The 22,219-nt window shown below is 40.1% G+C and overlaps 1 long non-coding RNA gene across 1 annotated transcript in view; it reads left to right on the top strand.

The window, feature by feature from the left end:
* The first annotated feature begins 297 nt into the window (after positions 1-297).
* The window catches only part of LOC122232926, a 220,474-nt gene continuing 198,552 nt past the window's right edge, over positions 298-22,219 (top strand). The window contains exon 1 of the long non-coding RNA XR_006210305.1: positions 298-379. This is a non-coding gene — a long non-coding RNA (uncharacterized LOC122232926). The remainder of the gene's footprint in view (positions 380-22,219) is intronic.

Raw genomic sequence — 22,219 nt, 5'->3', positions numbered from 1 at the left:
ACCGTTTTGGATGAAGTCGGTTTTTCCGTTCTCGCGAGATCTGCCGTAGCAGTTAACGACACGTTCCTCCTTTATGCAGTTTCCCTCTCTCCTCTGAGAGGTCTGAAAGCTTCTCTCAGCTCACCTGAAGAATCTCCTGGAACCCAGCCCTCGTACCTTTTCAGTTTCCCTCCGGGTCCTCGCTGTCTGTGACCTGTAGCAGCCTGTTCTGCTTTGTGCCTTGCACGTCCTCTGCGCGGGGGGAGCACGTCTGAGGACGGATCCCCTGGCAGACAGCTTTCCGCATTCCTGTCGCCTCTCACGTCGTGCCTGCTGCACATTTTCTGCATTCTGTGTCCGCACAAGACCGCGGACTAGGCTCACGGAGACAGACCTTTGTGTAGGTAATGGGTTTGGAGGGCGTGTTTGAGAGAAGGGGAAGACAGGTGACGCTGACCTGTTCGCACGGTGGCACTGGGGGCTGACATCATTTCTGGAACCTTGGAGGCTTCCCCCACCTCAGCCCGCTTTGGCCTGTCCCCTTGCGTCTAACTGTGGGGTGAGACTAAAGGACACGGCCTCAGTGGCCCTTTGGGAGTGCGAGCGGGAACCTCCACGTGTGGGCTCCACTCTGCCGCGCACTCCTTTTTTGACTTTTGTTCACACACTGGGTTATTTTTTATTTCTTGATGCACAGGTGTCCTTCCACGCACATTTTATAGTTGGCCTTTGAAACAATTTGGTCGAATTTGCAGAAATCAAGTGAATGTTGCTGGGAGTTGCTGTTATGAACCAGGTGAGGTTTTGGTACCAAGCAGTGAGCCGCAATCTTTGCTGGGTGGATGTGAGTCAGGGAAGTTGCCAGAGTAAGTGATGCTTGAACTGAGATTTTGAACTCAGATTTTTCTAAATGGTTGTGCGTGAGGAAGTGTGTTCTAGGTTGAGTTGTGAAAGTTTAGAGGAAAGGTAAATATTTCAGTATGGTTCTGGGATGGAAGAGGGAGGAACAAGGTTTGAGTCCTGGGCAAAATGGTGGGTGTTTGGGGAGAGTGGGGATGCAGATGGAGTGAGGGTGGGAGCGTAAACATTTTCTGTGGGTCACAGGGAACCATCAGAACATGGTCAATTTTGCTTTTTGGACAGATCATCCTGGTATCACTGTGAAGGTGGACTAGAGGGTGAAGGTCAGTTAGGACACTTGCAATTTAGGTCAAAGGGGTCAGTCATTCACCTCTTAGTATGAATTTTTTTTTATATTATTATTATTTTTTTTAACGTTTATTTATTTTTGAGACAGAGAGAGACAGAGCATGAACGGGGGAGGGTCAGAGAGAGGGAGACACGGAATCTGAAACAGGCTCCAGGCTCTGAGCTGTCAGCACAGAGCCCGACGCGGGGCTCGAACACATGGACCGTGAGATCATGACCTGAGCCGAAGTCGGACGCTTAACCGACCGAGCCACCCAGGCGCCCCTAGTATGAATTTTTATATACCTATTGCTTCCCTCCAAAACTCTAAGATTAGCGGTAAAGACATGGGAGTTTTATTGAGGTAGTGAGATGACAACAGGATATTTAGAGGCAGTGGTCACAGGCTTGGTGGAGGGGTGCACCTCACTGCACAGGGTTGGCCTCTGGCAGCTTTTAGTCATCGACCACGTGAAGTTGGGACAGGGAGGCAAGCATGGAATTAAAGAGAGTGGAAGGGACAACGATGATCCATGTCATGAGTCAGCTTGGGGTCGGCATCAGCCACACTGATGGGTATACCAGTATGGGATTGTTGAATACTCTGAGAATCCAGAGTTAGAAAGGTGTGACATCTCCCGAACATTTGGTCATGTATTTATCAGTGTGTCCGGGAATGAGTCCGAGATTAAAAGAACAAATAGTTTGGAGATTAAGTCATCAAGTATTCAGCTGTGGCAGTCCCTGTGGTGCCTTGTTTGATCAGTTTAGTAGAAGCAAGAGACAGTGGTTTACAATTGCGAAGCACAAAGCTGCTCTCCCAGAAAGGCCTGAGATCCGGGTAGGGGAAAAATGAGCTAGCAGGCTGGAAAGGTCACGAAGGGAAGTTAACCCATAGCATGGAAAACTGAAAAATGACTTGTTACATCCCTTGTCATGGGTCTAATTTGTTTAAAATCAATTCCATCTGCTCATTTCACACCCTTTGTTCCACTTCCTTGCTGCAATCCACAGTGGATTACTCCATTACTTTAAAAACTGGCTGCACTTACAATAAGCTAATAACTTATTTTGTGGTTAACGGTGTCAGAGATATTCTGGAACATGACCAACATTTATTCTCCCACCTCTCTCTCTTTTCTTTCTTCCTTCCTTCCTTCCTTCCTTCCTTCCTTCCTTCCTTCCTTCCTTTCTTTTCTTTTTCTTTCTTTCTTTCTTTCTTTCTTTCTTTCTTTCTTTCTTTCTTTCTTTCCCTCTCTCCCTCTCTCTCTCCCTCAAGAATGAACTTCTTAGTGCAGCACATTGACTAGGAAATCCTGTAAGTCTCCTTCACCAAACATACTGTTTATAGGCCTGTGGAGTGACACAGGTAGGGGAAAAGGTTCTATAATTCCACTAGACCTTCCTTTTACTCCCTACATAACCTTCAAATGCTCATTTCCCTCCCATGCTCCATACATTACACAAGACTTCTTGGCTGGATTGATTCTGTTTATGGTCTCCAAATCTTAATTTCAAATGAAGCTTGCCCCTTTTCAGGAAAGAATTATCTTCTATGCAATGAACCAGAGTCCCCTGAGGCATTCATTTGAGATGCATCCATTCCCTTAAGGTCTCCTAATCCATTAAAATATGTACAGTATTTCTGGTTAACTAATGGATCATTGGAAAAATGGGATTGCATGCAAGATATAATTCAAAGAAATGCATTTGGAGTTGTTGGCCAATCCATTCATAGGAACATTTGCTGATTGGGAAAATATTTTATTTTTTTGGCTTAATCCTTTGCCAGATCACACAGACTAGTAAAGGTCGTTATTTTTGATTTGTTGGACCTAATTCTGAAGACAGAGCAGCAATGGAATTTGTGATTTTGTCACTGTTCTTGATTAAGAAATGAGTGGCTGGAATTTAAACTCAGTTGAATCTGTACAATCTGTGGATATTACCATTTTTTTCTTTGCTGAGTGCAAGTTATTGCTAGATGCTATCTTATATTCACTCCTGTCTTTTGAAGGGCCAAACATTTTGGAAATCTAATATTTACGAAATTAGATATTCAAATGGAAAGTGGTTTAAAGCTGAGGAATGGGTGTCGAAAGATCCCAGAACATGCACTCACAGTAATTTTACATTTTTCATTACTGAGGTAATTAAAAAATTCCTTAGGGCTGAATTATAGTAAAATTTTATGTATCTTTCCACTAAGCATAAACTAATTTTCTTTCCCACTGGACAGTGTTAATTTAAGTAGGAAATATTTTTAATTCTGTCTCATTTATACATATTACAAAAAATTTCAAGCTTTACTAATTTTATTTAACATTATTTCTTTCTGAGTATTCTTAGATTCAGTAACTGATGGCCATTTAGCATTAAAACTTAAGTAGAAATGAAAGATGTAATTTTGTTGTCTTACTAGTGACCTTTCCTAGTTCATTCCTGATTCTTAGGTGGCCCCATGAAAGTCATAGAGTCTGAACCCTTTATATCTAAGTCCATGAAGTTCATGAAAATATGCCTGTAAGTTTTTCTTTAATGTTAACATCAGGGAAAATATGAAATGTTGCGTGATCTTGGACAGGTCCCTCACTTTAGCTATGAAGGAAATTTACTGACCTAAATTCTCTCCCTCACCTAATTCTTCAAGTAGCAAGTAAAATGCTCAATGAAGCCCTTTGACTCTTTCAAGCCACGGGGTGCCATTTTGTGTCATACAGTTCCAGTGGTATTCAGTTTAGGGTTCACTTTTCTGATACTTATGGAATGAGAGAAATGATGGTAGCACACAGGAAGTGGTGGTAAATCTGATTAAAAACCATTATGTCTGCAAATGGCAAGAAGGAACCGAAAGCATCCATTCTGGTGTAATAATATTCTATAATGGCTCACCCATTTGGAAGTTATGCCCAAGAGAATGCAGTGACAGAGAAAGGAAAGAGGGAGGATGGAGAGAGAACACTGTATGTACCCAGGGCTTGGACTGAATCCATGTGGATCCTGAGAAACTGTGGCGGGACTTTGTACTTCATGTTGTCAGGAATGGCTTGGGCAGGGAAGGATAGAACATCCGCTGTCAACCTTGGGGGAGGAGAAGGAAGGAGAGAGGAAGGATGATGAGGAAGAGGAGAAGGAGAGGAAGGGCGAAGAGTTGTCATTTATTGTAAGCCCCCCTGTGCAAGATGCTCTCCCAGTCCTGGCCATGATAGGGTGAGCTTCACAAGCATTACCTCCACCTACGCTGTGACACTTACAACCACCTACGCTGTAGTAGATAAGTAAATGAAATGTTCTGACTAGGTCACTTGGCTTCATTCCCATAGCTCGTGAGATTTGAAGTGTGGCTTTGAATGGAGGGCCCATTCACAGGCTTTTTCCACAATGTGTCATCATCTCCTTAGAGATTCCTTCTGGGTGTACTTTGGTGTCTATTCTACCCCTCTCCACCTAAACCTATCTCAGGGGGTTCCTAAACCAGTGAGTAGGAGAGTCAAACCTGCAGATTCCAGGCCTTTGCCCAGACCTGTTCAATTTCCTCGGGTGGCCGGTGGCAGTAGATGGATAATGACTGGGTTATACCAGAGGGTATGTGCATTTTAATCAAGGAATTCTTGATTCTATTGAATTCGTCCAGTCATCGTATACCAAGGATCATTATGGGCCTGGCTCTGAACACCTTGAGATTAAAACACATTCTGTCTTTAAGGCTGATGGTCATCTAAATAAGCTTTCCAGATAGGAACAAATATGGATGATAAAGTTTCAGATTTCACAAATGGCAAGTGGAAGAAATCACTTAGAAGAAAAAATCTTGCTGGAATCCTTCATGTTTCTATTACTTGAGTGAACCTCCCCTGTCTGCCCTCAAAACCATCGAGCCAGGATGATCTGCTGAAATCAACCCCACAAATCCCAAGGTTTAAAAATTTCCACACCAAAACTTTTCCTTTTCCCTCTTTGAGGTGATCCTTTATGTTTATTTACCTTTACACATACCTGGTATGATAGCTGAAAAAGACAGCATCATAACACTACTTCTTATGGAGGTGTCAACAAATATAGCAGAGACCACACAGTTCTACCAGTGACCCCCTAATCTAGCCCAGACAAATGAGAGGCGTTTCTGCTTCAATTTTACTCATCTGTAAGGATCGGTAATCTCTAGGAAGTGATTGGCCTCCCTAGAGCCACCTTCCTTCCTTCCTACCTTCCTTCTTTCCTTCCTTCCTTCCTTTTTTCCATTGCTTTTCTTTTTTCCTTTCTTTTCTTTTTCTTTCTTTCTTTCTTTCTTTCTTTCTTTCTTTCTTTCTTTCTTTCTTTCTTTCTTTCTTTCTTTCTTTCTTTCTTTCCTAACATTCCAGCTTTCTCTCAGTTTTTGGAGTTAGATATCATTTAGAAATAAAATTCATAAAAGTAGGCAGGAATTCTGCACTTCTGTCTGACACATACTCTGCTCAACACCCTTTCCTGTGCAGATCCTTGGATCCCTAAGGCTCATTCCAGCCTTCTTATACCAGGATGAGGGTGTAATTACTGTACTATTACTCTGATATTAGTACAGTCATTACAACATAAATCATGTTGTCCAAAACATTACTGTTTATTCTGTTTTCAAGTGACAGTCTCTAGATGTAAATAATGAGAGTGCTTTTGGTTACTATTTCCACATCGATCCTCTCAAATAAGACCACTTTAGGAAAGCAGAGCTGACTCTGAATCTCTGTTGTTTATTTACCAGCACTATTTAACTCCATCTGAATTGTTCTGCTTCTTTCCTCAATTTACTTTTGCAGGCAGTCTGTTCCCCCTTTCTTCACAATTGGCATTCAGATGCTAGGGCACAGTGTCTTACAATGTATCTGTTTGCATGCCTGTCTCCTCCACTAGACTGAAATCCCTGGCAGCAGGAGGCTGTCTTACTCATTTTTGTGCAATGCATGGTACAGAGCTGTACTCTGGCAAATTAATTTTTAAAAAAGATACAGTGGTTAGGTGTTTTTTTCAATCAGACTTTTTTTTTTCCTTCTCTTACTTACCTTTTCTAAATCTTTCAGGTTGACTGTGCAACCTGAAACAGAAGACACAATGTTTCAATAAAATAAGGTTTCTTTTTAATCCTGTGAAAGCATTTCCACTGTTATATTAAACTGTTAACTTTAAAAACAGTCTAGACAAAGGATAAATCAGTGTCATCAGCACATTTTGCAAATGTTTATATTATCTTTTGAAATGCATTTGACTGTACACAAGCACAGGGACATGCTAGATAGAAGAAATCATCTCTCCTGTGCTGGCCAGAGGGCTGTGACCTGTTGCACATCACCTTCTTCCTTCCTTTTTGACTCTTTTTTCCAACCTTCCCATCCCGTCACTTAAAAATCACCAGCTCAGCCCTAACTCTGTAAACATAAATTATTGAATGCTAATAATTTCTGGTAAGCAATTTAGGAGACATTTAAGTCACTAATATAAATGTGATCCCCCTTTTTACCGCAATTTCCAGGGAAAGTGCTACAAAGTGATATGTGGCAATAACAAAGTCAGAAGGAAGGGAATATGAAATTCAGCGAGCAGCGTGAATGATTTGCTGTTAGCATGGGGCCCAATAACACTACAAAGCTATAAACTCTGTCGATCTAGATTGCCCAGTTAGGTGGCAGAGATGCAATTTGTCTTTTCTGAAGCCGCCTGCTGCTTGCTAGCTCCATCTCCTGTCACAGCCTATTAGCTCCCCAAGAAAATTGGTAGGAAATTGCCTGCAGATTGTAGGAAATTGCATCTCCAGGCCCTGGAAAAAATGTAGGATAGCACAACACTGACCCTCCCAGAGCAGCTATTAATACAGCAAGAAGTGACCTTTGACTTGCCGGGAAACGACTTTGCTATTTGCTGAATAAAGACTGTATTATGTGTGGCTGAAGGAAGGTGCAAATGATTATCCTAGCGAGGCTCGAAGCCAACCTGCTTTTGAAAGCCTAAATATTAGTTAAAATAATTTTTTATTTTTTATTTTTTTGGTTTATTTGTTTGTTTTAGGCGCAGAGTGTATGAGTGTTGTGGCTCTGCAGGGAGAAAACGGTCCAGTTGGCTTGTTTTTGAAAGCACCTTTTCCTGAAGGTAAAAAGAAAAAAAAAGTAAATTGTCCCAAGGAAATGCTCACAGATCTCTCAGGCAAAAATCCAGGAAGTAAATCTTTCAAAGATGAGAGTAAAAAACAAAGATGAGCACATTGGAGCATTGTTTTGTTTCCCCCTTGGTTCTGCCGCACATACATCTGGGGCCTCCCCGCCCTCCTCCCTAATTGCGTTTTACAATTCCGTCTATGTCTACTCGCTTCGGAATTATTTTCTTTATAGACCATCCCCAGAAGTTCAGACATCAAGATAATTCAGTGTTCCACAGGGGTACATATTGTGCATATTTTAAGCATCATTAACTTTATGTTACAAAAAAATCAAGATCCTGACATGGTATTTACAGGCTTGTATTTCTACCTAGAAGGATCTCAGCTTGCATTTACAAGCTATAGTTTTGGAGAGGGAGAAGAGAGTTTTAGCTGCTCCTGAATGAATAAGATGCCCTCATTGCCGTTGAACCCTAAGCATTGTCCCCTAATCCTTCCCTCTTCCCCAGTACTGGGTCATTCACTTTCAGTGCCCTTGGGAGCAAATCCAGAATGAGATGGTGGGATGCAGATATACCAGCTTCTCTTCCCTTATGAAGTATAGTGTTACCTTTTATTATTTGCACAAATTAAAAAAGAGCTAAATGAGACTCCTCTCAGCTTTCCCAGAGTTGAGAGGTTTTCTTTCGGTTTGCTGCTTTCTTACATTTGGTGCTTGCTTCTAGAGAGAAAAGTACTGGATATCATGTCATATCAAAGAACACTGAATTTAGCCCACGAATTTCTGAGCTGTTATATGAGCTCTGAGCTTTTATATACTTTACCTGTGTGATTCTGGGTACTTTTTTTTAAGCTTCTAGGGCCTCAGTTTCATTATATAAAAAAATGGATGTTCTCTAAGAACCCTTTGAGATGTTAAATTCTGTGACAAAGGGTAAAAAGGTTGGGGGTGGACTTGAAGGCTGAGCCGCTACTCTGCTTTCTGCCTTCTTGGGCTTTCCTTGACTGACTATCCTTGGAGAAGGAGTTCTATTTGGCCAAAGAATGTGTTTTGGAGTCTGTAAGCAGCCAACATGCAACCAGCTGATTGACCGATCATTATGCATCAAGACTTGCCTATGTCTACAGAAGACCCCAAGGAACTTCTTAAGACGTGACCCCTGGGGGCATACTGATTACCAGGGTGAGTAGACATTGCGGGGTAGAAGATCCATTCCAGGAGTGCTGCTAGGTAGTGGAACTTAGGTATAGAGTTGATATATATAGCCCCACATTATAGAATATGGGACGGAATATCAAAAGAGGTCCAGTTAACCTTAAAAATATTATGTTACGTCAAAAAGCCAGACACAGAAATTCACATAGTATATAATTCCACTTATATGAAATACTCAGAACAGGTAAATCAATAGAGATAGAAAGCAGATGAGTGGTTGCCAGGGGGTAGGGGATGTGGAGGATGGGGTAATGGGGAGTGATTGTTTAATGGATACAGGTTTTCCTTTTAGAGAAATGAGAATATTTTGGAACTAGATAGAGGTAATGATTGAACAACCTTGTGAATTTACTAAATGCCACTGAATCATATACTTTAAAATGCTTGATTTTATGTTATGTGAATTTTACCTCAGTAAAAGAAATATGTCTGGTTAAATTGATGAATAAAAGGACAAATGGAAGAACATATAATTACCTATTATATAAAATGGACATTTTAGCCCAGGCGATATAACTCTTGCCCCAATACAAACTACCCTGTAACCTTTCTTGTCTGCCTTTGTTTCCACTCTAATCTTTGACCATGAGGATGATTTGAGAGATGACTGGAAGTTCTGATGTCCACAGTTCCAAAAGCCAATGCTAGGGCTGATTTTGAGATGATTTATGAACACCATTTTTCCTACAGGCTCCTTCAAAATCCAGTTCAGATCCAAGTCTTTTCTAAAAGGCTTTCAGTCCTTCCAGTTGAAAGAGATCTCTGCCTTCTCTGAATGAATGGTGTTTATGTACCTTTTTAGGGCTTTACTCGCTTCCTATCTTGGAGGATAGCTGTTTATTTTTCAGACATGCCTTACCTCCCCTACTTGAGGCCAGAATCACATCCTTCTCACCTCTCTGTCCTCCCAGACACTAGGGCAGTGTGTACTCAGTAAACATTTGAGCCCTTGCTCTTGTTTTCTTCTCTACCTGAAATGTCCTTTGTAGAATTCCACAGCAGTTCTTTCTCCCCTTCTGTTTAGCTGCTGGATTTTGTTAGGGATCTACCCAGTCCCCATTCTCAGTCTCTGAAATTCAGGTTGGGTGGAATGCCTCCCTGTATGTATGCCATCCCTCCAGCCATCTTCATGTGTGGGCTCATTAGCATATTCCAAATTTGAGACACTCCACAGAGATTGCAGTTTTAGGCCCACGTAAACCTGGAGCTGAAGATGACTGTTGGCCATGGTGTGGGAAGAACTGGCCTGGGAATAAAGCTAACATGAAGAAAAGCAAAGCTGAGCAGTGGAGAGAGCCTGGTTCTGAGAATATTGTTTGGATACCAGGGTTCTGCCAGCCTGCAGCCAAACTTGCTCTTGGTCTTCTCAGTTTCATAAGCCAACCATTCCCTCTTTTTCAATGAAGCCAGTTTGACTTTGTCATTTGTCATTGAAAGACTCCTGTCTGATGCATTTTTTGGTATCTCTTTGCCATGTTCAAAACATCTTCAAGGCTTGGGTAAGATTGTAAGATCAGATATTCCCTGGGATGCCCTCATATCTTCTTCTTTTCTTTAATATTTTTAATGTTTATTTATTTATTTTTGAGACAGAGAAAGAGTGACAGATAGCAAGAGAGAGCACAAGTAGGGGAGGGACAGAGAGAGACACACAGAATGTGAAGCAGGCTCCAGGCTCTGCACCATCAGTGCAGACCCCGATGCGGGCCTCAAACCTATGAACTGTGAGATCATGACCTGAGCTGAAGTCGGACGTTTAACTGACTGAGCCACCCAGGCACCCCACATCTTCTTATATTTTTATTTTATTACCCTTTTATTTACTATTATACTTTCTACTTAAAAAAAAAAATTTTTTTTTTGAGAGAGTGCAAGCTGGGGAGAGGGAGAGAGAATCTTAAGCAGGCTCCACACTGGGTGTGGAACCCAGTGTAGGGCTCCGTCTCACAACTGTGAGATTACGATCTGAGTTGAAATCAAGAGTTGGATGTTTAACCAACTGAGCCACTTGAAACCCTACTATCCTACTTTCAACAGAGATTTATTGAGCATTAGCATAAAAGGAGATATATAAAAAAATAAGATTATTTTTACTTTGAGGGAATAATATTTACAGAAAGCCTTCTATTTAGGGAATTTTTTTGTAATTTTATCTTCTTTAATCTTTACATTAGTCTGTGAGATGAATAATACTACTTGCCTTTTATAGATAAGGTAACTGAGGATCAAAGAGGATCAGAGGTTGTAAAATTATTCAGATGCATGATCCCACAGTTTGATCATTTGGACTCTAATTTGAACATTTTCTTTCTTTGTTCTAACAACGCAGTCTGCCTTGCATTATGTATTTTGTTTTTTGTTTTTTTTTTTTTTTTTTTGGTCTTCTCCAGTAGGCTCTAGATTCCTTAAGGGTAGGGACTGCAGCTTACTTATTTTTCCATCAACTACACATAGTCTCTTGATGATAAGTATTTTTTGGGGTGACTTGATAGATGAGTGAACCACAGCTGAATGAATAATTTGTGTCTCTGAATCCAAGCCAGAATTCATAGCTCCAGATTCAAATGAGCTAGAAATGCCAAAATGCTATTTCTGAGGCTCAGAGAATTCTACACCTGTGTAGCCATTTACTTCCTCCGAAGCATCACCCCATCATGGGAGCGTGTGTGGAGCCCTCAGGACTCAGAATCAGTAAAGGTTTACCATTAAGCAAATGATGTTTCAACTTCAGGGCCACTCACTTGCAAGGTCATTTGTATGAAATTTGTAAAAGTAAAATATTTTAAACATATTGTTTAAAATCATGGTCTTTTTCCATTCCAGCACTCCTTCCACTGTTCTTTCCTTTGCATAGGGTGGTATTGGAATGGCCATATGTGTTGAGAATCTAACGAAGAAGAAACTGAATTGAGGATATGTGCAGTCTGGAGTTAGTGAGATGTGTTTATGTGGTTCGTAGTCACTTTTAGAAGGACATAGTGAATGTTTATTTAGAATGAGGGTTAGGCTAGGTGTCCTGCTGTGGGAATGGCTTCCAGGAACGTCCCTACAGCCCACTGTGCCAGTTGAGGCAGTGTTTTGCCATGAAGGTGTGAGGAAGGAGTGGTCTTGCCCTGTGAACATAACATCTCAGAGCCCAGCACTGTAAGGGTGTGAGTAGTGGAGAGAAAAAAACTGAAACACACAGAGTCAGAAACTAATAAGGACAATTTGTTCAGTCCTCAGCTCTTAGTAGAAAATTTGCTTCTCATCGAAGCCTAGTAAATGAAAGTTCTTTCCTCTCAGGAATATAGCCTGATAATGTAACATATACAGTTATAAAAACACCATAATTTTTTTCCCCATTGTGATGGGAATTGAAGAAAATACAAAATTGGTATAGGGCCTTGCAAAGGACCCATGGGAGTGAGGGGCCCTGAAGCTGAAGCTTCATCTGCTTCATGGTAAATCTGCTTCTGAAAATGCTTTTCAGAATTGTTGTGTGAAGAGATGGTCAAGGATGCAAACAAAAAATTTTAGGGAGAAATATTAGTCCGGTGCATCAGAAAGTTACAGATGTCAGGTTTTTTTTTACATATCTTGTGAATTTTGTGATATTTTCCACTTAAAAAAAAATGATTATGTGTTGTGACTTTTTTCATTCTAAAGAAATACTAAGTATTCTTTGTGCTAAAGAGCACCTCCCTCTCTCTGACAAAAATGTAAAAGCTCCAGGCCTGCAGAATCTGGATTTGCCCCTGCTGAGAGTAGTTATCAAATGACTTTAGTTTGGTCATTTCCCCAAACACTTGTGAAATTCAGCTCACCGTATTTCACATCCTTCTGGAGAAGTATTCACTTTCCATTTTCTTCAGGGACAGGGAACGCTGCATGTTTGTGATGTATGTGTTTACAAATTCTAAAGTGGCAGGATTCCTCTTGCTTTCTAACTGTGCAGTAATTTCTTTGGATTCTGTGTAATAATCTCAGCTTCAGGATCTTGGAGAGCACCATTTTTTGCCATTGAGTAGTACACAAGACAAGACTTTCTGGCTTAGCATAAAATATCGAAATTGTGTTTGTAGTGGAGTACTATTAGCTACAATTTATGCACAAATAGGCCAAGGCCCAGGGAAAAAATTGCTTTACCCAAGTTCATGAGATAATGAATATCAGAGCTGCAATTACAATTTTCCAACTCCCCAACTGTACATGCAATTTGCAGGTTTACAGTCCTGTACAAAAAACCAACAGAGAACACAGATGGGCTTCTAACCCCTGCTAATGAGAGCATCACTCTTCATTGCTGGGATAATTAAGCAAATATTTAGTGGTCAGAAACCCACCCAGACTTTAAATAAAATCAGTCAAACCCCAATCCCTTGGGAGATGTTGGTTTTGGAGTTTTTTGTTTTTTTTTTAAACTCTGAAGTGTAACTGTGTGTGTGTGTGTGTGTGTGTGTGTGTGTGTGTGTTGTGTCTAGTTCCTATTTTTATGATTTAAACCAGAGGAGAGTTAGTCCAAGTACACTGTGCCCGCTGAAAAGCCAAATTCCCCAGAAAGACTATGCTTCTGACACTCAAAAGGCACCAGGTCAGGAGAGCATTTTCTCTGTTGATTGCTCCTTTTTTTCTTCAGAACTTTCCTTCTTCCTCACAGAATTAGACCCTTTAAGTAAATTGCAAACAGTTCCCCCTGTGTGAAGCAGTGTCTAGCCTAACACACTACCTGACACAATCGTTGACATTTCTTGTGTAAATAACAGCAGCTGGATTCAGCACTTTCAAGAATGAAAGTCGAAAAAATAATGAACTGCTTTTTTTCCCAAAGATAAAAGCACACTATATGTTCCAGAAATTATAAGGGTATAAAGTAAAAAGAGGAGCAAATTAATATACAACTATTGTTTATTTTTGTTATAACACATCCATTTGACCTTTTTACTCCAGATTTTCCTTACTCAACTATACCTTTTTCTCCATAGAATTTATCACCTTTGAATAAACTATAGAATGTATTTATTTATTGTGAATATAGTTTATTATCTGTCTCTGCCTGCTAGAATGTGAGATCTAAGGGGACAAGAATTTTTATCTGGGTGTATCCCAAACACCTAAGGTAGCACCTGGTGTATAATAGGAACTCAAGAAGTAGTTGACTGTGTACTATGTTTCAGCACTTGGAGAGCAAAAAATGAATATAATATTGTACTTTCCTCTGAGAAGCTTTATTACTTTTTCTATGGATTGAAATTCCAGAATATTGGCATTAAGTATTTATACCATCTTTTCGTATCTTTCCTGTTAGAACCTTGATTTGTTTGAGATGGCAATATGTGTTGTGAAAACAATCCATTGTCTAGCCTTTCCTGCAGCTTTTTTCTCAATTCTGGCCGGCCAGCAAGACCTAAGTTAAGTTCTGTTAGGGATATCGAGGAAAGTTTTGTTTTCTTGATACAGACATATCATTTTCCTCTTTGTCACTTGTTTCTTCTGTGTGTCTGAAATATAGATGTGATGCTGGGAGGTATGGCTGCCATATAGAGACCATGAGGATGAAAGCAAAATGCTAAAGATGGCAGCATGAAAAGATAATAATAGAGCAGGATGGCCTACTCCTCAACTTGTCACTAGAGGAAAATAAAGCCCTATTTGCTTAACCTTTTTTATGTGGATCTACGTTACATTGAACCCCAAAACAATCCTACAAAATACACCCATATCAAATTGCGACTTAACTATTTTTAGTATTTTCCGTAATCCCAGTCTTTCAGAGAACTAATAAGTCCATTGGGTAAATTCTACATTTTGGTGTCTTCCTATCCTGGAGCCAGGGAGTTTCAGAAATAGAGGGGGGAAGAAAGAAGAGTGGAGAGGATTGCTCTATGGCCTGCTGCAAGGAAAACACTTAACAGATAGATCTAGATTCATTAAAAAGCTAGATGACAAGCTGTCTGCTCTTTAGCAAGCAACCACTTTTTAGCAGAGGCTATTTGTTTTCCTCTCCCTCGTGGCACTAGATTATTGTAGATTTATTGCTATCTGTGTGCAGGGAGTTGGTAGAGATACTGAAAATTCAGATAATAGAGCTGAATCATTTGGAGATCTTTTGTGCTAATATAAGTGGTTGTTGCAACTCAACAAAAGTATATGATATACATGTGTGCTTGAGTGTGCAAGGGAGTGTGAGAGCATCCTCCTTGCATCTGGAAACTAGCCTGTAATAGTTCTCTCTTTAACTCAGCCAGAATAATTATTCCCACCAGTGGCTGTTACTCTGATATTTGCACAATAGTAAGTGTTATTTATTTATTTTTGGTAGATTAGCTGGAAGCACCACACACACACACACACACACACACACACGCACACGCAAATATCCCCCTTATATCTGGGAAATGCACATGCCTCTGTTATGGATTTTCAGATTTGGTATTGCGGTTTTTTGTTTGTTTGTTTTGGATATAAAGGTAATCCTATAAAGAGAAACTTACAGTTCCCTTCTGCAAAGAACATTTAGTAACATGAGCTGTAGATGTGCTGTTTTTTTTTTTTTTTGTAAGATGCTATCTTATTATAGAAAATCTCTTTTTAAACCTTTTTAAAATTTAAGATGGCAATTTCCTATGCTTCATTCATCAAAAAGAAACCATTCAGTTATTTCTCTGTTTTTCTACCTCTGCAGGAGTGCTCTGCCACTATGCTCTTTTGAGGAAATTTGTCTTATGAGGAGAAAAATGAAAGGAAAGAGATAAGAAACAATAAGGGTGCTTCAGTTCTGGTCAGTTTTGTCTAGCCTAGAAACTGCCAAGTTCTCCTAGAAAAAGAACTCTAATTGCAGTTTAAATGACTTCTTATTCTTGGATTCTTCTTCGCCTTTTTTTTTATTATTTAAGAAATTGATTGCTAATTTCAAATATATTTTTTATCTCATTATATTTTTTAATGAAAATTTGAAGATAAACAAAATTGATTTATTCCACAATAAAACTCAAAAATTCTGTCGCTAACCAGAAACATGTCCAGGGAACAAGTATTACCTTAATTGTCTCCTGGGAGTCATTTCAGTATTTAAAAATAAAGATAGAGCTTACTTCCACTCTCTCCACCCCAATATTTATACATCCATTTCTCTTTATCAGTAGAGTCCTGGAACCCAGAATAAAGATGGCATACACAGCTAGGTCAGGTCATATGAGTAAGTCGTGGCCAGAATTGTTGTGTACAACTTCTGGGAAATGGAAGTGATATGTCTTTCTCCTGTTCTCTTTCATTCATGGCATGTGAATGTGATGGCTTGACCACTTGAAGGAATTTTTTCTTCAATGTGTATTTTCTTGGGAGTCACACAGCCAGAGGGGAATTCTTTTATCATACCCAAATAAATGGGGTTTGTGGTTAGAAATTCTCAAGGCATAATTTTTTTTTTCTATTTCATCTGAAGCCAAAGTCAAAGCTCAGTGAGGCATATATTCCCAGAATCTCCCTCTGTAAAGTGCATGGAGTGTTTTTTTCCTCTGTCCTCTGAGAGTGTGTGTATTTGGTAAGGGGGTGGAGGTGTGGGGAACTTTATACCCAAGCTTCTCAGACTGACCTGTTCTCATGCTAGAACTGGGGTGCGGCCCAGGGAAGAATGAGTTATAAGCCTCTTGAAGATTTTTAGATAATCCTAAGACAAGTTCTTTCTTTACTGCTTGCTTACTGTTCTGGATTCACAGTTTTCATCTCTGGCCTCCAATCCATCCTTGTATTTTCCTGCTAGCGAAGCCATGCATTCAAATGACATTTTAAATATTTTATTCAGCATTTTAGCTCTGCCTGGAGGGATGAATCTGCCATGTTGCTGGAAACAGAATTCCAAATTCTGTTTGTTTCATCTTCAAAAAATAATGCTTACTTAATTACTTTATATTCATCTGCATTACTTCTGTTATTTTCCCTCATTTCTTATGGTAGACACTGAGCTGTGGGTTTCCCTTCATTTCCCTCTTTCCTTTCCTTCTTCCATTCCTTTTTTCTTTTAATTTTTCATTTTGTTTTCTTTCCTCCTCTCTCATTCTTTCCTCCTCCTTTTCTTTCCTCTCCCTTTCCTTCTCTTTTTTTTTTTTCTTTCTCAATCCTTCTTCCTTTTTGAAGGAATCCCTGGCTCTAGAGCCCAATGTAGCAATGGATTTTAAGGAAGAAGTAAAAGAATCAATATTTACTTCCACATTTATTAAGTGCCTACTGTGTGTCAGGCACTGTGCTAGGAACTGATGCTTTATGGATGAATAAGGACCTGCTTTCAAATACCCAGTTGTGTGGGGGTGATGGTACCGTGTGGAGAGCTGTTAGGGAGAAGTACACAGTGCGAAGTGAACACAGAATATGCGGAAGGTTTCCTGAAGGAGACCATCATTAAGGATAATCTGTACATAGGAGTTCCTCTTTGAGAGACCTCATATGAGCTAATACTGTAGGAGAGGAGTGCATAAAGGAGTCTAGTCCCTGGAACTGGAGTTCTGTCTGGGAAACAAACACTATGTTATTATTGCTTATGTTACCTGTGCATGAGACTTTTTTTTTAGTCCTGAAAATCACAATACATTTTTCCTGTGGCAGTGGAGTTAAGCAATCACATCTAGGAAGAATAGGAGGAATCTTCTGCTTTTGCATGGGTGGATAAAATGCTCAGGGAGCTCCAAATTCAAGAAACAGAGTCCCAGTGAGTCAGGGGATATCCTTTTTATCTCAAAGGATAAAATAACTGCCCATGGTTTCTTTGCAGTCACAGCTTGGTGACCTCAAATAATGCTTTGCAAAAGAGTAGACACAGACCATTACAAAATGTATTTTGTTGTACTCCGATACTGAACATACCTTAATTGAGATGGGTGAAATAATGACCTAGAGATAGGATCGTTTCTACAGGTTCATTTTCCAGTTACCATAATGTAAAGTGAAATTCTCAGTTTGTTAAAATGCACTCTGTTAGGATCATGCTTTGCACCAGTATCCCAAGACATGTAAATTTTTGTACAAAAGTAGAAAGTGAGAAAGCAGACCATGCAAAGAACAGGTCGATGGACATTTTTCGGTCTGTGTCCTGCCTCTTTCCTTGGGTATACCGATCGGCTAGCCCAGGGCCCTGCAGATAACATACTGCGTGTGCTCTTGGTTGTAGATCACAGCTGAACAAACTGCTCTGGAGTGTGAAAGGTCAGCACAGTGTAAACAGAAATCAGCAGTGACCTATGGAGTCGTCTCAAGACATAATAAATACCGTCTTCATGGTCCTTCCCACCTTCTGCTGATTCAGGTATTCTCTAGCACCATGTGGCTTGTCCCTGGAGCAATATTTCAAATCCAGCAGACCATTGTATTTGGAGTAGATTTTCTACCTATGCTTTTAATTTTGGCAAAATAACTTTTAGCTCCTTCTGAAAATGTAATCATACAGGGAGCTTCACTGAGAAAGAATAAAATACTTTTGAAAACACTTCATTAGCTTTTGCTATCATTAGTTTTGCTAGTCTGGAAGAACTTCTCCTAGGTTTAGGGGATAAAAATGAATTTTTTTTCAATCCAGAATAGAATTTTGTGGCAGAATCATTAACTTTTCTTCTTCTTGAAATCCCCCAGTGACCACTTATTGTTCTGTACCCCTTTATTGAGGGGCATCCAGGCCAGTATTACCTCTTGCCAGAGTAGGGTTGGGCTCACATTCATCCTTTTCCCTTCCCTGGGACAGCCGCAAATCAGTCAGGAGAGGCTGTACTAGTCCTTGCCCGTGTTTGGTAAAAAGATTCTCTCAGATTGTGCTTTGCCTTCAGCTAGCTCATACTCACCTGTGGAGGTTTTTTTTTTTTTTTTTTTTTCCAACGTTTTTTATTTATTTTTGGGACAGAGAGAGACAGAGCATGAACGGGGGAGGGGCAGAGAGAGAGGGAGACACAGAATCGGAAACAGGCTCCAGGCTCCGAGCCATCAGCCCAGAGCCTGACGCGGGGCTCGAACTCACGGACCCCGAGATCGTGACCTGGCTGAAGTCGGACGTTCAACCGACTGTGCCACCCAGGCACCCCTCACCTGTGGAGGTTTTTAAAGACAGAGTTGCTCACCTGGACCTGAGGTACCTGGATCTACTGTGAGTAGATCATACACTATGTTTCCTGTGTACTCCAGGGCAAAGTTTAGGGAGGCTGTGTGAATGTATGTGAGAATGCTTCCAATTCCCATCATATGCAAGATTCATGTAGATTTGTCTAATGGGATAGCCTTGCAGAAGACCTAAAGCCACTCATAGAATAATACAATCTGACACTGTGCTGGTAGACATAAGTATAGAGGGTGATAGGAGGGAGAACTTCCTTCTGCTCCAAGCCAAACCAAACAGAAAGCCCAATCCATAACCTATAATAACTTAACCCAGATGGTCGTATTTTCTTTAGACTGCAAACCATTCCCAGTGAATTCATTAGTTTCAGTGTTTCTTCTTTTCTATTCTTGTAGTTAACATTTTGGCTTGCCAAATTCTAGCCATCCAAGAACAGGAGAGATCAGATGCTTCAGATTAAACAGTTCAAAGTCAGTGACATTTGGTTAAAATAAATAAATGGAATAAAATGGACTGCAGACTCACAGGTCCAAAAGCTAAAACTCGTTGACTGAGACTTAGTGCTATTAGATGGTTGGTTTTACTCAGAAGTCAAGAGCTCATGAAAAATAAAGCCAATAACCATAGCACCAAAGAGAAAGTGGGGATATTATGTTGAGGGAATGGTCCATTCTCACCTGCTGTGTGGCATCATTTTAAGTCCTGGCAACATTTCCAAGTGAAATAAAGCAACAAAAACAGTTAGAAACTAAAACAGGGGGTGAGAATATGTTGGTCTTTTATGTCTTCAACTTTGGGGGGTTGTGATTACTCAGGGTAGAAAATTGGATGAAAAGGAACAAAGTTAAAAGTTAAAGAGGACTAAAGAATTAAGAATAAAGTTAAAGTCTGGTTTAGAGAATTATGTGCATATATTTGTATTTTAGCAATTTTTCATCCTGTATTAGATGCATTTAAAAATGAAAAACAAGGGCTTGTGACTGGATAAAAATAACTTCAAAACCTATTATCAGTCATTTTTACCCTACACCCTTTTGATTTTCAAACTCCTCACCTTGCTTGGCAAATTAAGATCTTCTTAGCTTACTCTGAATACCATTTCTTCTTTGACCTTCATGTTCACCCTGTATATTTGAAGCTGCCCATGCTCATCTCCCTTTATGTCCTCACAGCACTCCTTAAATCTAGCACCTGCCTAAATTTTTTCCCAATTTAGAAGATTCAACTTATTCTTCAATACAAAAGGAAACATACCTCTCCCTGGACATCTAGCCATCATCCTGCACATGTCCACATGGTCTTTGTTGGGATATGTACTTTGCAAGGGTAAGACCACGGTGTCTGGTAAGCTTGTATGGTCCTTCTTCTATGCCACAACCCATATGGGCACTCAGTAAATGTCGAATTGAAGTGAATTGTGTTCCAGTGCATTTATTGGCAAATGTACTTCGGTAGGTCAAGATGCATCTCTTTTAGCAGTGCTCAGTGGTTTTCTTTTTGAATGTGCTCCTGACTAGACCAGAGTTGTTGGATGTCTCTGAAAATTGTTCACAGCTTGCTAAACAAGGAAGCAGCATGATTGTATTATTGCATTGCAGACATGTCTCAGGTTTACACATCAAGGAAATTCCATTTTACTTTACAAATGGTTGTTCTTTTTCTTTTGTTCTCATTTCTTCCTCCTCCATTGCCTTCTTCCTCCCTCCGTCCCTCCCTTCCTTCCCTTCTTCCTCCCTTCATCATCTCTTCCTTATCCCTTCCCTTTCTTTCTTTTACTTTCTTTTTAACAAAGCCGTCTTATGAAACTCAGACATTATTTATAACAGGATCAACAGCAGTGAAGGGCTGTCTTTTTCAGCCTGGCAAAGCTGGACAAATGCATTTCCAGAAGCCTGGCCTCATACTTCCATTGAGGAAGGTGTCAACATGTATGAGCTGAGTCAAGGCTGGCCCAGCTTGGGGCTCTGCTTGGGAATGGCATTGGCTCCAACAGTGGGAACACTGAGTTCCTAGCTTCAGGCTTTCAGTTCTCTCTATAGCTTAATGGCTCACAGCCCTTTTATGAGACAGCTGGATAACAATGTGCTTTTATGATAGCCTGATTCTTTTTTCCCCTTTTAAATCTCAAACTGTACTGTATAAGACATTCTGTCTCCTATCGTTCCTTCAACAAGGCCTGAATAGCCAAGGCAAGTGCTCCTGAAGCACTTGTTTATTTCCTTGGATTTTTTCCCCTCACAATAAAAGAATAAGGGGAAAAGTAAGGTCCTGGATGTGAAAGGTGGCTGGTAAAGGCCTCTGTGTGAGGTTCTTGGTGAGATAATCTCATTCTGAAGATCTGGGTGACTGGAATTTCCTTTCCTCCCATCCCCCGCAGACATCCCCCTCCCCAACAACCTTCTAATACAAATCCTTAAGCATTAAGTCAGGCGGAAAATGAGTCTACTCTACATTTATCTTCCTGAATGGCAGTCAACTCCCGCTTAATCTTTCAACATATATTTGTTCAATGGATCAACAGATTGTGTAAGCAGCATGACGGTTGGGTTTAGAAATGTGTCTGCTCATGTTTGGTTTGTGCTGAACCATTGACCATTCTGTTTGTGAATCCATCATAAATTATATCTCTGAGTTACCTAGCACTAGGGATGGGGACAGAGGACAGTGCTCATACAGGCTGAAAGACTTTTTTAGTCACTGCCATTTTCCAGTATTGAGAATACTGACTTGTTTTATTTTGGAATGCTTTTTAATATTTTCAAACTAGAAAACCTCAAATTTAATTCCATCCTCTTTTCCCAGAGATGTCTTTTACATATTCTTTTACATATTCTTCTTATGTATTCTTTCCCTATTGAAACAAAGTAGGTTTGAAAGCACACAGTAATTAATAAAATAGTGTAATATATTAATAAGAAGGTTAAGAATTAAAAACCTGTGACTCTCTGGACATACTGGTTCAAACCACTGCTCCTTAAAAACCAGAGGAGTTTGTATGATAAAAGATTGAGGGATCAATCAGTCAATTCATCACACAAGTGATTTGACCTTTTTTTTTTTTTAATGAATTGACAATTTCATTAAATTTTCAAATTGTTATCCAACCAGTCAACCAGATTCCTTTGTTCCTTCTGCATTAAAGGCAATGGAAAAGATATAAAAAGGCAGGCAAATTTCCTGACTTCAGTAATTTAAATCAAGTTGGAAGAGTAATGTGTATGTTTTTTTTAAAGGTATTATGAGGATTCCTAAATAAAAATGAGGGGATGATGGGGCGCCTGGGTGGCTCAGTCACTTGAGTATCTGACTTCAGCTCAGGTCATGATCTCACAGTTTGTGAGTTTGAGCCCCACATCGGGCTCTGTGCTGACAGCTCAGAGCCTGGAGCCTGCTTTGGGTTCTGTGTCTCCCTCTCTCTCTGTTCCTCCCCTGCTCACACTCTGTCTCTCTCTCAAAATAAATAAAGATTAAAAAAAATTTAAAAAAAAAATTTTTTTTTAACGTTTATTTATTTTTGAGACAGAGAGAGACAGAGCATGAATGGGGGAGGGTCAGAGAGAGGGAGACACAGAATCCGAAACAGGCTCCAGGCTCTGAGCTGTCAGCACAGGGCCCGACGCGGGGCTCGAACCCACGG

The sequence above is a fragment of the Panthera tigris genome, chromosome D4, assembly GCF_018350195.1.
Source record: "Panthera tigris isolate Pti1 chromosome D4, P.tigris_Pti1_mat1.1, whole genome shotgun sequence".
NCBI classification, from domain to species: domain Eukaryota; kingdom Metazoa; phylum Chordata; class Mammalia; order Carnivora; family Felidae; genus Panthera; species Panthera tigris.
Note: the sequence above shows the minus strand (reverse complement) of the source record. Positions and strands in the feature narration are given on the sequence as shown.